The sequence below is a fragment of the Polypterus senegalus genome, chromosome 4 (assembly GCF_016835505.1).
Source record: "Polypterus senegalus isolate Bchr_013 chromosome 4, ASM1683550v1, whole genome shotgun sequence".
Lineage (NCBI taxonomy): Eukaryota > Metazoa > Chordata > Cladistia > Polypteriformes > Polypteridae > Polypterus > Polypterus senegalus.
In genome coordinates, this window is record NC_053157.1 from 242,083,426 (window position 1) to 242,102,131 (window position 18,706).

The 18,706-nt window shown below is 39.6% G+C and overlaps 1 protein-coding gene across 6 annotated transcripts in view; it reads right to left on the bottom strand.

Annotated features, from left to right (window-relative positions):
• Positions 1 to 18,706, bottom strand: part of LOC120528348 (zinc finger protein 397-like) — a 43,028-nt gene that overhangs the window by 17,982 nt on the left and 6,340 nt on the right. Inside the window, exon 1 of one of the 6 annotated variants that reach the window (XM_039752488.1) lies at positions 12,569 to 12,619. The exons of 1 other annotated variant lie outside the window; for it this stretch is intronic. The gene's annotated coding sequence lies outside the window, so the exon portion shown is untranslated. 4 more of the 6 variants (XM_039752483.1, XM_039752484.1, XM_039752486.1 and 1 more) reach the window with 4 other exon arrangements.

The following is an 18,706-nucleotide window of genomic DNA, read 5'->3' on the forward strand; positions in this document are numbered from 1 at the left end:
TGGGGGATTAGGCAGTGTAAGAAAATGACTTCCTGCTTAGGGTTGTTCTCCTTGACCCTTTACTGGATTCTTTTGAGCAACCCAACGTTTTTTTCCAGTCAGATTTGGCGATCCATCTTTGTTAACGTTGGCGAGCGTACTCCAAGGTAGCTTGTGCCTATTGATGACCCCCGACACGCTATCATACAAGTCCTCTCGCCGCGTTTTCCCCTTTAGGTATTCCATGGCCAAAAACTCCTCCATTATCTCATAATTGTCATTAATCCCTCTGATAAAAATTAAAAGCTGAACGGTGTCCTTTATGTCATTACTTTCGTCCAGTGCCAAGGAATATAATGTAAACGACTCTGCTTTATTGTTTAACTTGCTAGCTAAGTCTTCGTCTGTCTATTAGCTCAACACGGCGAGTTACTGTCCTGCGTGATAAACTCATTCTTTCAAATTTGTTCTTGCTCTCAGGACACAAGATTCCTGCTGTCTCTACCATGCGCTCTTTGAGAAACTCCCCTTCGGAGAAAGGCTTGCTGGTCTTTGCTAATTTGAATGCCAGCACATAACTTGCCTTCGTGCTTGATTCTTGGATGGCAGTTTGTCTGATAAAGGAGTTTACCTCTGAGCGGTAGCCGTCCGTTCTTGAGTTGACTGGTTGTTAGTTTAATTAGCATGCTTGGTGGAAAAGTGACGACTGATGATGTATTCCTTTAAAACCACAACGGTTTCTTGGCAAATAAGACATACAGCCTTTGACCAGACTTAGTTGTCCATTCCTTATTAAACACTCTGCACTCACTATCGACTTTTCTTTTCTTTGGCCCACTCATTGTTGCAGATGGGTTCAGAGCAGTATCAGAGTAATAACAGAGAGTAACCCGGGCTCCGCAAAATCAAGTCAATGTATCACTTCGCCTAATGCGCCACCTGGTGGAACGCCAGGCATTAAAGGACAAGGTCAAATGAATACAGTCATAATTATGATAGGATTTCATTTGGGCTATTTTGTACCAATCTTCGGCGGGACAGATTAAAAAGACCAATGGGCCAGATGTAGCCCACGGGCCATAGTTTGTCCACCCCTGCTCTAAACTATTCAGTCCCAGTAGAAGATTCCGATGTTGAAGTTGAGCAAACTCACAGCTTAAGACGGAGTCGTGTTTGTCTAAAAAAGAGGCAAACTCTGAGATATGTGGACAGAGATGGTGACATACAGAAAAAGTATTAGATTGGGCTGGCAAAGCAGAAATTGGTATAATTTAGAGTTTACTGATCCTGACAGCATTGCTGACACAGAAGGGTCTGTTGGCACATCAAGTGCGGATAATCTGCAAGTTCAACCAGAAACTAATGAACTGCAACTACGGGACATGTTTGTGGAAATACGGAGATATCAGCGGAGTCAGCAAAACAGGAAGAGATAAGCAGGTGGGAAAGAAAATGGAGCATTTGAGGAGGTGGAAAACCACAAGATGGATATGCCCTTTAAAAAGAGACTTCAGCAGGAATCGTACCTAAAGACCACCTAGTAGCACGAGGGTCTGAGGGACAAGATCACTACAGATCACTGTAACTGGAACTAACTTTCTCTCTTTCTTTCCTAGGTGACGAAGCGGAAGCGGAAGTAGAAGCAGACAATGGCCGACAGTGAGATGAATCGCGTTGCCGTCGAAAACTCCAGGCACTAGACAAACAGATTCAGAAACTCCTGTCCAGACAAAGGTACCTCAGAGACTTGAAGGCTCGGCTGCTGGACAAACCACACTCAACAACTGAAGTTGGCGTAACATCAACCCCACCTCGTGCCGCTCAAGTCCAAGGGCAAGTAAAATTCACCCCCGCGCCTCGTAGGAGCAACGAGAATGATGATGAAGACCTTGACGGGTTTCAGCTTTGCAAGCGGGGGTTCAAGGCTAGAACACCTCCATCGGCACAGGCGAGAATCTCAATCCAAAACCGATTCGACCCTCTCCGCGTCCCCAGTCTGCCTTCAACCCCAGGTGATGTAATCGTGGTAGGTGATTCGATTGTACGAAACCTGAATATCACGTGCCCTAATCGAAAATCCTTAATTTCTTGTTTACCCGGTGCTCAAGTCCGAGCTGTGATGAGGCGGGCGCCGACCTTCTACGAGAAGCACAAGAGGGCAATTGGACGCCAGCAAAACGACATAAGGCACCGAGAGTCGGAGGTTCTCAAGGCTGACTTCGCAGCACTAGTTGAAGACACGAAGGAGAGGACCCCATCCGCAAAAATCTTCATCTCGGGTCCACTACCTCTCGTCAGATGATCGAATGAATACTACAGTCTGCTGGGGTTAAACAACTGGCTGAGAGGCTTCTGCGAGACTCAAGACATCGGGTTTATTGACAACTGGGATCTCTTTTGGGAAAGGCCGCGCTTCTTCAAGCGGGATGGACTTCATCCAAATAGATTTGGCGCCCGGGTCCTCTCCGAAAACATCGCTAAGGTAATTCGTCTATCTTGACTGTCTACTTCTACTTTTAACCCCTTCCGTAATGCTACTGCTTTGATAGGACATAATGGCTTAACAGAGTCTTCCGTTAAAGTGCACATCATTAATAATCTAATAACAAATCTTAATGCACGTAAAAAATCTAGGCAATGCGGCATAAACACCAATAATTTAATTGCAATTATTCCTTCAGATCAACAATGCATTAAAACTATAAAAACGGATTGTAGATTACATAAAAAATACACACAGAGCGGCGTTAACAAAAATAACCTAATTTTTGTTCTGAATACCAATAACACGCATAAAATTCAGCTCTGCCCTTCAGAAACATTAATTATGGCACTATTAAATGTTAGAGCTTTAACTAACAAGACATTTTTTATAAACGATCTTATTAGTGATAGAAAGATTGATTTTATTGCACTAAGTAAAACGTGGCTTAACTCAGACGGTGCGGCTGTTTTAATCGAATCTGCACCTCCGGATTACAGTTTTACTCGTGCAGACCGCCAGGGAAAAAGGGAGGCGGACTGGCAAACATTTACTCGAGCCGATTAAAATGTAAAGATGTTAGTTTTGGTAAATTTAAGTCCTTTGAGTATCTCGCCGTTGTTATTCATGGAGATTCTCGCGTTCTCGTATTATCCGTGTATAGACCTCCTAAATATAACGCGTCTTTCCTTAAGGAATTCTCTTGACTTAATGTCAATTTTAATTACAAACTATGACACACTCTTAATAGTCGGCGACTTTAACTTTTATATCGATAATAAGTGTGAACAAAAAGTTAAATAATTCATGAACCTCCTGGACTCTTGATTTGAGACAACTTGTTAATCAGCCTACACATAAAGCAGGTCATACGTTAGACTTAGTGATTGCTAAAGGACTTAAAGTTGATATAAAGCAGGTCATTGATATCGGTCTATCAGACCATTTCCTTCTACTATTTAATATAGAAATAAAGATAGAAAACACTCATGAGAAGCATTTTGTTAAAAAACACTTCTTTGACTCATCAGCAGCTTTAAAACTTACAAACATTCTAAGCAATCAGTCCGTTTATAATGCCAGCTATAATACAGAGGATAATGTAAATAGTAAGGTGGAAAAATTTAATACTAAAGTAAGAGCTGCTGTTGACATAGTTGCACCTGAAAAGACAGTGAAAAAATCTTCTAGCATGGTTATTCCATGGAAGACCCAAAGAGTGTCTGATTTAAAAAGAACATGTCGTAGAGCTGAGCGTAAATGGAGGAAAACTAAACTAACTATCCATTATGAGATATTGAAGGCTAAAATAACAGAATACAATAACACTGTCCGTCTTGAGAGGCGCTGCTATTTCTCTAATATTATAAATAACAATGCTAGTAATCCCAGAGTCTTATTTTCTACAATTGATCGCCTACTAAACCAGGTAACACAAAGGAATGCCCCCAGAATACTTCCAGTGAAACCTGTGACAACATTGCTGTATTTTTCAATCAAAAAATTAATGATATTAGAGATAACAAAGCATATCTCCCCAACACTGCAGAACCTCCAAAGCCCCGGTACTCCATTATAAACAAATTAAATGCTCTCACCTGGATTGATTTACCTGAATTACATAGTATAATCTCTCAACTGAAACACTCCACCTGCGTCCTTGACACAATACCAACAAGGTTTTTCAAAGAAGTATCAGGCGTGCTAATTGACAATATTCTGGACATAATAAATTCATCATTCGATACGGGGGTCTATCCAGACTGTCTTAAGACTGCTGTAGTTAAACCCCTGCGCCACCACCACCTACTCAAAGCATCATGATGCTCCAACATTGATGGACTGAAAGCCAGAAGTCTACGTGACCATCACCATCAACTCCTTCCATGAAAATCCTAAATACAAAGAGGACTGTGTGATTTATGTTCGGTAGATTGCCCAGAGGGGACTTGGCGGTCTCGTGGTCTGGAATCCCTACAGATTTTATTTTTTTTTCTCCAGCTTTTGGAGTTTTTGTTTTTTCTGTCCACCCTGGCCATCGGACCTTACTTATTCTATGTTAATTAATGTTGACTTATGTTTATTTTTTATTGTGTCTTCTATTTTTCTATTCTTCATTTTGTAAAGCACTTTGAGCTACATTGTTTTTGTATGAAAATGTGCTATATAAATAAATGTTGATTGATTGAAGATAGGAGTGGGCTCAACAGCGATTCACCAACATGGGCATCAGAATCTGCTCACCAAGGTCTCTGAGGCGGCACAGCCACTTTAAACAATGAGGACAGACAGTTGAGCTCCAGCCCATAATAGTCGAGTCGCGGCTCTGCTGAGCTCGGTCGCTTTCACATTTTGTATTTTGATGGCTTCATATAGTCCAACACAAACTCCCCGAATCGCTTGAGTCTTGTTCTTAATATAACACGACCATCTCTAGTAAGCTAAAGTATCAAAGTGTACAGAAATAATGAAAGTAGTTGTAAAAGATAAGACATTAAATAAAACAATACCGTTTCAAATATCACAAAAATGTACTTGTAATGCCATGCCAGCTGTAGATTTTACTGTATCTCTCCAGCAGCACTAGCTTGTGTAATGTTTGTGTTTATTTCCCATTAAATGAATCAAAGTGAAAACGCTCAAGCATCTTTCCTGATAAGAAAATACAACAAAATAATTTAAATTACTTCTAATAGGTCTCGGTATGAGACAAACTGCTGGGAATGAAACCTGAATGCGCCTTGTAAAGTTACCTCTATCGACGCCACTTTAACAAAGTTGACCGATGACAGCTTTAGAGGGAAAAGGAAAAAGGTAAAAAACACGCAGAGCTCGAGAAAAATCAGAAATGAACGACGGGGCCGGGCGGGAGCGAGCAGCTGAACAAGCGCGTGCCCGACGGACAGCACAGTTCGGAGCATGCGCGAAATCAAAAGGGGAACTGGCACGTTAAGTACAGGAGCTTAAAGAGATCAATCCCAATTTAAAGCGCCTCCAAGTTAGATATAGCATTACATTTCACGGGACACCGACCGGATAATAAGGTACTGCAGCACAAGCTAAAAAGTTTGTGACCTCTGTCATCCACAGTAAACTCGTAAAGGTGCGATTTGCTGTGCCTCCTCCTAAACATATTTCTCAAACCCAAACACTTAAAATCAAACCATGCGGCGCCAGGCACCTCCTCAAATTTAAAGCCTCTCAGCATGTCGCGGTGTTACTCACTGTTTGCATTCCCACCCGTACGCGATCGCCACGTTTGTCTTTGTCTCACCTAACGCACCTTTGCTTGATCTTGTGGCTGTGAAAAAGTTGCAGCGAGAGTGTCTCATAACAGCACACTAGTAATGGGTAGCTTGATACTGACTAATCGAGACTCGAATTCTCAAAGCGCTGCTCGGAGACTTGTTTGAAATGCGCCTCTCACGTGATTTTGAGGCACGCTAGCGTCATGACGTCATTGATATCCGCGCCATAGACATATATAGATAGACATCGCATTCACGGTGTTGCCCAGTCGGCACGATACGTCAGCGCGTCCGCCATATTGCGAGTGGCGAAAGTGCCATTTAAACTAATACAGGTAGACGTGGAAAACGGGTGTTCTGATGAAAAAACAATAACGTTTAAAACAGTATTGTTTACATACAACAGATTTTGGCGAATCGTTTATATTCAATTAGTTATTTTCATTTAAACACTAATAATGGCAATTACTAAATAATTTAATTATTATTATTACATAATTCCTCCCATATAAGTAACATTTCTTGGGCTGCCTTCTTCCATCTCCAAAACATTTCTAGACTTTGTCCTGTTCGTACCCAACACAGTACTAAAGTATTGGTTAATGTCCGAGTCACCTGACGTATAGATTACTGTAATGCTATTCTATCTGGCATCTCACAAAAACATATCCATCACTTACAACTTCTTCAAAATTCTGCTGCCAGGATAATAACCTGCTGTTCTAAATCCACTGAACATATCACACCTACTCTCTCTCAACTTCACTGTTAACTACAGTATACAATACACAAACCGCTCTGAACATTCAATGCTCCCCACAACCTCACTGATCTCCTACTGACCTACAGACTGACACTCCCTCTCGCTCACTCAGATCCTGTAATTTGAGAGTATTCAGTCTGTCAATATGGTGCAGCCTTAGTTTGTGGAAGACAGACACAACTAAAGACATGAGCATAAAATGATGGTTGTTAATTTCAAACTGTGTTTCCTCAATGTGCTTCTTGAGAAAAATATCATCAAGTTTGAGAAATATTAGCAGCTAACAACAATCTACAACCCCAATTCCAATGAAGTTGGGACGTTGTGTAAAATGTAAATAAAAACAGAATACAATGATTTGCAAATCCTTTTCAACCTATATTCAATTGAATACACTACGAAAACAAGATATCGAATGTTCAAACTGATAAACTTTATTGTTGTTTTGCAAATCTTCACTCATTTTGAATTTGATGCCTGCAACACGTTCCAAAAAAGCTGGGACAGGAGCAGCAAAAGACTGGGAAAGTTGAGGAATGTTCAAAAAACACCTGTTTTGAACATTCCACAGGTGAACAGGTTAATTGGATACAGGTGTTTGTCATGATTGTGTATAAAAGGAGCATCCCCAAAAGGCTCAGTCGTTCACAAGCAAGGATGGGGCGAGGTTCACCACTTTGTGAACAACTGCGTGGGCAAATAGTCCAGCAGTTTAAGTACAACGTTTCACAACGTACAATTACAAGGAATCTAGGGATTTCATCATCTACTGTCCATAATATCCTCAAAAGATTAAGAGAATCTGGAGAAATCTCTGCACGTAAGCGGCAAGGCCGAATACCAACACTGGATGCCTGTGATCTTCGATCCCTTAGGTGGTACTGCATTAAAAACAAATATCATTCTGTAAAAGATATTACCATGTGGGCTCAGGAATACTTCAGAAAACCATTGTCAGTTAACACAGTTCGTTCCTACATCTACAAGTGCAAGTTAAAACTCTACCATGCAAAGCGAAAGCCATATATCAACAACACCCAGAAACACCGCCGGCTTCTCTGGGCCCGAGCTCATCTGAGATGGACTGATGCAAAGTGGAAAAGTGTGCGGTGGTCTGACGAGTCCACTTTTAAAATTGTTTTTGGAAATCATGGACGTCGTGTCCTCCGGGCCAAAGAGGAAAAGGACCATCCGGATTGTTATCAGCGCAAAGTTCAAAAGCCAGCATCTGTGATGGTATGGGGATGTGTTAGTGCCCATGGCATGGGCAACTTGCACATCTGTGAAGGCAATATTAATGCTGAAAGGTACATACAGGTTTTGAAGCAACATATGCTGCCATCCAAGCGACGTCTTTTTCAGGGACATCACTGCTTATTTCAGCAGGATAATGCAAAGACACATTCTGCATGTGTTACAACAGTGTGGCGTCGTAGTAAAAGAGTGCGGGTACTAGACTGGCCTGCCTGCGGTTCAGACCTGTCTCACATTGAAAATGTGTGGCGCATTATGAAGCGCAAAAAACGACAAAGGATACCACGGACTGTTGAGCAACTGAAGTAGTACAGCAAGGAATAATGGGAAAGAATTCCACCTACACAGCTTCAACAATTAGTGTCCTCAGTTCCCAAACGCTTATTGAGTGTTGCTAAAAGTAAAGGAGATAGAACACAGTGGTGAACATGCCCCTGTCCCAGCTTTTTTGGAACGTGTTGCAGGAATCAAATTCAAAATGAGCGAAGATTTGCAAAAGAACAATAAAGTTATCAGTTTGAACAATCAATTTCATTGTCATCTAAGTGTATTCAATTGAATATAGATTGAAAAAGATTTGCAAATCATTGTATTCTGTTTTTACTTACATTTTAAACAACGTCCCAACTTCATTGGAATTGGGGTTGTAGATAGTTAGTGACTAAATATAAGTTTAGCCAAAACATCGTTTAGAAGTTCACTTGAGCACTTAAATGCATAGCTGTGCTAGCTTAGCCTGGTTTAGATAAAGTAAAGATTAGAAATACAGGATTTTTCAAATGGCCAAATATAACCAAAACGATTGTTCAGCCTTACCTATGAAATGTAATCCCCTGGGATCTGGTTTGGAGCGTACAACGGTTTGTAAAATCCCAAGCAGAACATGTGTGAGATATCTTATCCATTACTTCACTCCACAGCAGTGCCACTCGCAATATGGTGGTGACGTTGACATACGATTCTGCTGGTCATGATGCGTCTAGTTATTCTATGTCTATGGGTATTGGTGCAGACCGGAGACATTATGGGCGGATCTAAAGGCGGGATAACTGTAAATGCAAGTGGATAGTATTGGCTAATTCAGAATTTCGACGAATGAGATTATTGTTACTCTGACAATCAAAAACTCAACTGTCCAATTATCAACATTTGAAGTTGTCTATCAAGTGTAACTTTAACCAAACGTCTTGCAGTTCGTGATCTCTACCTCTTTGAGGTTCCGCCTTAGAGTTTCCCCTTAAATAACCTGTCGTTGTACCAAGCAACAAAACTCCATTAAACGAAAGGAGATAAAAAAGAAGCTGTGGCGATGTAACTCCATTAGACAAATGAAGAAAAAGCGACGAAACTGATTGCTCGTATTTTTGACAATGGAAGTAAGTGTACTTGGAAATGAAAACGTTTGAAAGTTGCAGTTTTTTCGTATTTTTAATAACTTTGTTTTGCATGGTTATGTTTGTACCGTGAACCTTTACGTTTGTATTATTAATCATTTTCGCTGTAGTAATTGATTTATATTCAGTGCTTGAAGTGGATCGGCACTCAGCGGTACTGGCAACTCTTCAAATTCCACAAGACAAGTTTCGCGAGAACTCCTCGACTGTGCATGGAAGACAAAAAGCAAACTTTTACAAGCATCTAGGAAACACTTGATCATTTATACTGTCGGGAAGTAGGCTTTTGTGAAAGTTCAGACTGACTACAGTGGTGCACGATATTACCTTTTTTTTCTTTTCAGCCGAGTTCCTTATGTTGGAGTAATGTGTCTAAATTGTAATACCAAATAATCTGTGATGTTTATATACTGTGAATCTTAATAGAATTTCATGGTAGTTTTGTGCAGATGATGCCTGCCATTTCTAAACTGTTAAAGACTTTCCTGCAATGGGCAGTGCGCCACTAAATTATACGTGAGTCAGACTGACAGTCACGATGTTCACAGAGCCTTTCGATTTAATTCCAAGGGACATTTAGATTTTTTCCTTTCAACCAGCTTGCTACGAAAATATCTTCTGGAAATTGGATGTTAATGAAAAATCAGGTAAATTCCAAACACCCATTTCTTAAACTTGTAATTCACTTGTAGTGTTCGACTTTCGTGTGTGTCATTTTTTTTTCTTTCCTACAGCATCACTGCTGGTTCAGTAGACTGTGGAGTACACATGTTGATGGTGTTTGAATATGAACTGTAAGCTTTATGTAACTTTACATGTGTATTTAGATTGTGTAGGAGTTCAATACTTTATCTCTTATTCTCTCTCAGTCTGCTCTTTATCTGACTATGGAGGAACCCTTTGATTTTACTGCTCTCAGTCTTTTAGAGATGCTGATAATATTTTTTTTTTCTCCATGTGTGGCACACGTTTAATTGTGGCATTCATTTAACATGCCTTCCACTATTAATGACACCCCTTATAACAATGTTAATTTTAAAAATATTTCCTGATGAGGGCTTTGTTTTTCTTTGAATGAAATTGTTTCAATCAAAAGTCTGATGTTTCTAATTTTTTCAGTCCAAGGTGACATTTCTTCAGCAAACAGGGATTTTTTTTCTAACCCTTCTTATTAATTTTTACAAGGGGTGCCAATAATAATGGAGAGCACTGTATTTATCCTTTTTATCATAGGATGACATGCCTGTGACTTGCATATGACTTTAGGTAGTGGCCAGATTGGGGTAGTCATAATACTCTGAAATAATTGACATATTCTAAAAAAAACTATTGAGATAACCATGAACGAGAGTTTTTGTAGTGAAGCACAGAGTAATTCTCACAGTTTGAACTTCATTCCAAAGTGTCCACTTTTATGAGAAAACAGGAATGTTCAGACCCAAACCAGACAGCTTGCACAAGACAAACACTACTTGTGACAGTCTGATGTTTTATTTGTGTGTCCACCGTGTTGGAGAGCTGCCTGGCTGTGTGGCTGAAGTGGGGCGGTTGACTCGAGAACAGGAGGCTCAGGTTAATGAGGCTGCAGAGATCAGCAGGACCTCCAGGAGAACTCAACATGAAACTGTTGGAGTTCATCATAAAGGGCCATGGAGCACATGATCTCTTGTTGTTAACTTAGTTCAGATAATAAGTAAAACTTTGTTATTGTAATCTATCTAGTAGCAGAGAGCTATGATGACTTTAGAGCACCAAACTCTTGGATTTGCTTGTCCAACAGGCTGTTGTATCTAAAAAGGTGTCATCCAAATGGTTCAAAAATGATGAAGATCCTAAAGGTCACTGGGTAATGATCTCTATACAGTAGAAGATGAGGAGCTGACAGATGGCCTCTACAACTACCTGATGAAGTGATGGAGGTACTTTTGTAAAGATTAACAGAGTTCACATCTGTGTGGATGTGCTGATGCCAGAGGCTCATTTGGCTTCAGTGAATCTCTAATGAGTATAGAAAGTGTCTCCGTGAGTAAGAAGCAGAAGGTCTGATCATTGATGGACCAGCAGACAGTGAGTGGGACGTCATGTGGTGTTGGGGAGCAGACGGTCCTTTATTTTTATTTTCAGCACCATTAGTTCTTTCGATGTAGATGTCCAGGAAGCTGATGTGTCAGTTAATTTCTTTCTCCGCTATGTAGACGACACATTCGTCATAATAAAAAATGATCAGCTGAATGAATTCTACAACCACATCAACACAATGTTCCTTGCAATCCAATTCACAATGGAGAAAGAAATTAACCGACACATCAGCTTCCTGGACATCTACATTGAAAGAAATAATGACGCCACCCTGACCACAAGTGTTTACCATAAAGAATGCTACGCAGACAAGATATTACACTTCACCAGCAACCACCCGGTATCTCACAACCGGAGCTGTGCTAAAAGTCTATTCAGAAGAGTCAACACCCATTGTAATATGAAGGAAACAAAAATGAAAGAGAGACGCTATCTCTTCCATCTTTTCACTTCAAACGGATACTCAAAAACATTCATTAATCGAAGCCTACACAGAAGACACCAAAAACTCAGCAAACAATAGACTTAAATCAGAACCCCCACCCCGCCTGGCAGTCACTCCCTTATCACCACATGGTGTCTGAAGTCAGGCGTCAGAATATCACACAAACCCACGAACAATCTGCGCACGGTCCTCTTTAATTCACGAAACGCAGTGTACAGCATTTTATGCAGTTCGTGCTCAGCGGTATACATGGGGAAACATAAAAAAGAATTGCAACACGAGACTGGGCCGAAGGTTTACCTTCCAACAAGACAATAACCCTAAGCACACAGCTAAAATAATGAAGGAGTGGCTTCACAACAACTCTGTGACTGTTCTTGAATGGCCCAGCCAGAGCTCTGACTTAAACCCAATTGAGCATCTCTGGAGAGACCTAAAAATGGCCGTCCACCAATGTTTACCATCCAACCTGACAGAACTGGAGAGGATATGCAAGGAGGAAAGGCAGAGGATCCCCAAATCCAGGTGTGAAAAACTTGTTGCATCTTTCCCACGAAGACTCATGGCTGTATTAGCTCAAAAGGGTGCTTCTACTAACTACTGAGCAAAGGGTCTGAATACTTAGGACCATGTGATATTTCAGTTTTTCTTTTTTAATAAATCTGCAACAATTTCAAAAATTCTTGTTTTATCTGTCAATATGGGGTGCTGTGTGTACATTAATGAGGGAAAAAATTAATTTAAATGATTATAGCAAATGGCTGCAATATAACAGAGTGAAAAATTGAAGGGGGTCTGAATACTTTCTGTACCCACTGTGTGTGTATGTGTATATATATATATATATATATATATATATATATATATATATATATATATATATATATATATATATGTATGATAAAGAAGAAAAAAATGCCTTACCAGAAATATCATTGTCAAAATAAATTCCCAGCTGTTCAGATTGAATTATTTAATGGCTATGACTTGACAGACTCAGTGCAGTGTGTGCTGACATGACAGTAAAGTGGAGTCGTTTACAGCTGTACAGGTTCTTATGTCAGAGCCATACTGGAGTATACAGACTCGGTGGGCTCTTGATATGCTGTTTGCTTGTGTATTCATATAGGATGATGCCCAGCTGCACTATCTGACATCTCTATTTTGTTACCAGTCGTGATGCTGATGCCCATCAGTGCCTGTTGTACTCCTGGCCTCTTCCAGTCTCAGAGACACTAAAGACAGGCTGACGTGTTCAGCACACCACTAGGACATGATGGAGTCAAATGGAGGACAAATGAGATATGAACTACAAATAAAGATCTGTCAAGTTTCAATCTCTAAATGTAACTTGTGCATAAGTAAATATTTGTTATAATAAACATATATTTAATGATATTATGTATTTAAAATCCCAAAAGTAATAAAGATCCAGTTAAGTCAAATAATTTAATACCCTGATTAACAGGTGCACAGTCATAAAAACATCAAAATTATTACTCTTTTTAAGGCATAATATTTACTCTTCACAGATCGTTTAACATGGTAAACTTCATTATAAAAATAATAATTGAAATGTAACTATTAGCACTATGAGTGTGTCTTACATTTAACACTGATAACATGTAGAGACAGCCAATGGATTCTTTAAAGTCACTGTTTTATTGCCAGCTGTCTTAACGTTGTCTATTCCCTGATACATGAAGGTGAGAGTGTCAAGTATGTGATTTATAATATTTTGTAATCATAATACAACTAAAAACAAACTTGATTATGAGATCCACAGGCAAGAAACTCACTAGAGCTGCTGGTATGTTGAGGACAGACATGAAGAGCGCAGAATATCTGACAGACATCAGCAAACAAAGAACTGAGGCTGATCTGCTAAAATAAATAAACGTTGATAAATAGTGAAGAAAGTAATAAAACACATTTTAGATTTAGTGTATTATAGAAGTGAAGATTTAACTCTGACAGTTCATTCAGTGTTTAAAATTGTAATACGTTTATAGCCCGTCTTTAAGGTGACCTATTAAATGTAGGCGACTGTTTCATTTGGACATTCGAGTAAACAGCAACTGTCAAACATTTGTTTTAATCTGACTGACTCGATCAAGTAGAGCCCACACTTAAGTCAACGTCAATCAATTAAAATTAGGCGGACACAAATTTGTATTGTTATGTTAATTTAAATTTTCTTCAGACGTTGTTTAGTAACGATAAATATCTCATATCCACTTTAATTATTATTATTTTTCAGAACCATTAATCATAAATGACAGTGGTAAAAATACACTGCAGTCTTAATAATGGACTCGACAGAATGCTGTGGTGTAAGATAGTGGCACTAGTAGACTATCATTGCAGAGGGATTTTACGAATACACACTGTAGCGTGCCATGAAATCACGTGACAGGCGCATTTGAAACAAGCAGCAACAACTCAGTATCGAGCAGCCCATCAGTAATCCCAGTTTAACGCGCTCCCACAAATTCAGATGTAGCATTACATTTCACGGGACAGTAACCAGAAAATATATTAACATAGCACCAGCTAAAAAGTGCGCGACACCTGTAATCCAACGTGACTCTGCTCAGTTCTTTTAAGAATGACAGGCCGGCTTTGAGGAAGATCAGGTGTAGAATGTTACTTGAGAACTCCAGCACCAAGGGGTAAATGACATTTAAATTTCCTTTAATAACTTTTATTCACTTCAGTGGTAATGTGGCAAATAAACTTAGTCATATTGTTAATCAAAGAGAAATAGTCAAAATGTTTAGCAATATAAACTTAGTGCTTCTTTTTGAAATCACTGAAGTAACTGCTCACATCGGACTGAGCGAGCAAACGCCTTTCTATATGAAGGCCAAGAACCAAACAAAAAATCAGAAGGTACAGAAATAATGGACAGCCATGACAGGGTCATTTATTGTGCTTATTGTTTTGGTACTTTTTTTTCATTTTCCTTAGGATTATTTTCTCCGTTTTCAGGTTTAGACTTTGTCTTCTCAATAATGGTTCAATAAATTAAAGACTTGGCACTATATTTGAAATGAAAAAAAAAAAAAGTCTTGCTATTCTGTTCCATAGCACTGCGTTCAGCAGGTTTCAGATCTTTACTTTTAGAAGAAACGTCAGCCATCCTTCTCCAACATCCAGCACAGTGCAGTTTTTAGATAACGTGAGAGGAAAAAAGAAAATGACTGCTTTGTCAGAAAATGTAACAAACATACATGATCCTCATTGTTCAGTTACAACCTACAATTCTTGTTCTATATTTTATATATTCTTTAACTTTTTGTAACAAATGTTGCAAACCAACTTCATCTTTACAGTCCATTGTCTCAGATCTGCACTTCTTAGTGTTATGTATTAAAATAATGTTTTATAAAGCAGGGCAAGGCAATTTTTATTTTTAAAGCACATTTACAACAGCAGCCAGAACTGAACCAAAGTGCTGTACAAGAAAGGGTAAAGAAGCAGTTCAAATATACTGTATGTACACAGCACAAAACTGCAAGAAAAACCAACCTTTACATAAAAGATAAACATAAAATACACATAAATACATATTTCTAATCATGAATGCAGGTGAGCCAATATATACAATGTCAACCTCTTGCAGGGTCAAATGGCGGCAAGAAGAAATAAGATTTTAATGATGACTTAAAATGGCCTGTGCTGGAGCAGACTTAACAAAATAAGGCGAGCCATTCCAGAGAAAAGGAGCAGCCACCACAAACACCCGATTCCTCCTTTGCTTCAGCCTCAACCTCAGCACATCAAAGAGCCTCTGGCTAGTAGACCGCAGGGCTCTTGTTGGCACATACAAGTGAAGAGGTTCCAAGAGGCAAGATGGGGCTGATCCATTCAAATATTTGAAAACAAGAAATAGAATTTTAAAATCAACTCTGAAATGGACCAGAAGCCAATGAAGCGAGGTCAGTATTGGTGAAATATGGCCACACTTACGAGAGCCTTCAATAAGCGAACAGCAAAGTTGTGGAATAGTTGTAGGTGTCATAACAAGGCCTGACCAACACCTACATATCACTGAAAGAAAGAAAAGCCTTTACCTTAAAGTCTCAGCTGGAAAAGCTTCATTTAACCTCACAATTTATATGTTTGTCAAGTTTGAATAAGCTGTCACAGATCATACCTGGGCTAACTGAAGCTTTATGATACATACTGTATAAGGCAAGGGGTCCAAGAGCAACATCAGAGACACTCAAACTTTAACTTTTGGAAACCATGATCACAGTTTTATTATCATTTGGTTTAAGAAAATGAATTGCCATCCAGGTTTTTATATCATTCAAGCATGGAGGGTCTGTATTTTATCACTTTGATTTTAGTGGCAAATATATATTTGAGTGTCATCAGTATAGAGAAGCCATACTTGTTAACAATGGAGCCTAAAGGTAACATGCCTATCAAAAAGAGAACTGGTCCAAGGATGGAACAGCACAAGTAAGAGGAGCTACAGAGGATGAGAACTCACCCAAATGAACAGAAACGCTCCTATTTCTTAGATAAGATTTAAACCATTTCAGGGCATTACCTTGGATGACTACATACAGTTCAAGGCAGGATATAAGAATCATAAGATCCACTGCATCAAAAGCTGAGGTAAGATCTAGCAGTACAAGAATGGCAGAATCTCCAGCATTAGGGAAAAGGAGGTCATCGTAAACCTTTAACAAGGATGTTTCAGTGCTGCAAGAACATCTGTATCTGGATTGGAGTTTTTCCAGAATACTATTTTCATCTAGAAATGTTTGAGTTATGAAAACTTTTTCTAAGACTTTAGATAAAAAAGGCAGTTTAGACAATGGCCTGAAACTTGGCACATTACAGGGTCCTTATTTTGTTTTTTATAATACTTCTCTGCACCACATCGTGTTTCAAGGCAGCAGGAACACAACCAGAAATCAAGCTAATATTTATTAAGGTAACAATACTTGGTGTGACAGAATCAAAAAACCCTTAAGTAATCAAGAGGGGGCACTGCTGTCCAGGGGGCAATTTGTAGGATTCAGGCGTTGCACCAAATCAGACAACAAAGACGATGACACACACAGGCACAAAGTGGTCAAAGACAGCTGAACACACTGTGGGAAGAGATGAATCTGAGCAGGCAGTGAGACCGATGAGCTAATAACGGTAATCTTATTTACAAAAAAGTATATCTCCGTTTGGAGAGTAAGTTGGGGTATGCGACAAATGAAAAAATTCCTAATGCAGTACAAGAAATGGTATATGGCGATTAAAGGATTTAAAAATCACTAAAAAATGGACTTTTAATTATTGTATCGACCCAAACAAAACATTTTTAAAGTTAAGTTTAAAATCTGTTAGCTCAGTTCCAAAATAAATAAAAAAGTCGTTTATGGAAGAGAAACTTTCAGTAATGCTAATTTTTACATTTCTTTAGAAAAACAAACAATATAATATCTATTAAGCAATTTAAGAGATTTGCTTCACTTTTTTTGATAAGTTCATACTTATACGTTAGGCTCCCAGGGAGAACAATTATGCATTAAAATTAAAAAACAGGTAAACGTTTGAAAGTTTAAAAACTCCACTTGAAATTTATCAACATTATAGCAGCAGCGTAGAACAAAATTAAGAAAACACAATTCAAGACAGACAATGGAAATGGAGGTACCCATGAACTGTATAATAAGCTGGATCATTTAAATAACTGTTCAATACAAACAATTTGAAAAGTTTCTTTTACTGAGAACTCGAAAGTTTAGACCTTCATTTGCATGCCTTTTGATTGCTTTGTTGTGTTATAGATCATCATTTATTTTGTAACATAATAAATTAATGTCATTAACGGAATTTTACTTTATTGAACGAGGTTCCAGATATGTCAGACATGCCGTCTAGTACTAAAAATACCATAAAAATAACTTCAAATATTTTGAAAGATAGAATGCACTATAATAGCAGTTTGAGCAACCACATGCATGCATTTAGTAAGGTGTGTCCTTAATCTAAAATAGGTTATGTTTAAGACACAATGCATTGTTAACGTGACGCACTCTCTACTGACGCGATGTCACGAAAACAAAGAAACAGAGCAGTCCATCCAAACTCAAATCCTCCTTGATGTTTGACCTTATGATTAATTGTCAACATCAAATCAATAAAGTCATTTTAAGAAGATGACAAGTCTAGTCAATTTAATCAACGCTCCTTTTAAAAAGTTTCCTTATACAGAATTGTGGTGTTATGGGTCCACAGCTCGTGGAGAAAAGGCCATTGATTTTAAATAAATAATCACCGCACCCGAGGCGGCTTCGTGAGGGGGGCGTTGTTGTAGCGAGCCGCGGGGCGGTCGTCGATGTGGGCGTTTCTCACCGTGTGCACAGGTGAGGAACTGCCCACATTCGTGATTGCTCCCGTGGCTAATGCTGCAGCTGTGATGGCCCCTCACGTTTTTAAAAGAAGCGCAAGTCGGTTGGGGAGAAAGAGAGAGAGAATCGATCGGAAAGGAAAGGAAAGGAAAGGAAAGGAAAGGAAAGGAAAGGAAAGGAAAGGAGAGGAGAGGACGGACGGACGGAGGTTACAGGGAGCGTGGAAGCAAGCGGTGCAGGAGAGAGACGGACACGCGAGCGTGTGGTGAGCGCGATCGAGCGCTCGTGGGCAGCTGCGAGGAAGCTGGGTGTTGGGCCGACACCCAGGTGTTTGTGTAGATGTCGCTCCCGCTGAGTGATCTGGTAGCGGGAGTGACAAGGTGAAAGCGACGGGCCGCAGAGAGGCCATGGAAAAGGCAGCGGAAGTCGGGAGACTTGGTGATGGAATCCCCAACGTGGGCGACCTGGCCGTTGAGGGTAATCAAGTCTCGGGACTGGGATGAGTGCCAGACCGAAGCCAGGGATCGGGAGGTCTCCAGTCTCGAGCGTGTGATGTAGGAGGGCAGCTGCAGAGAGCGTCTTGCCTGCTGCTAAGCCCGTACGGGATAAGCAGGTGAGACGCATACAGAAAAGAAGCACCAAGCTTATTTGTTGTTGTTTTTAAAGACAGCTTCCTGATCATTTTAACCTCTCGATT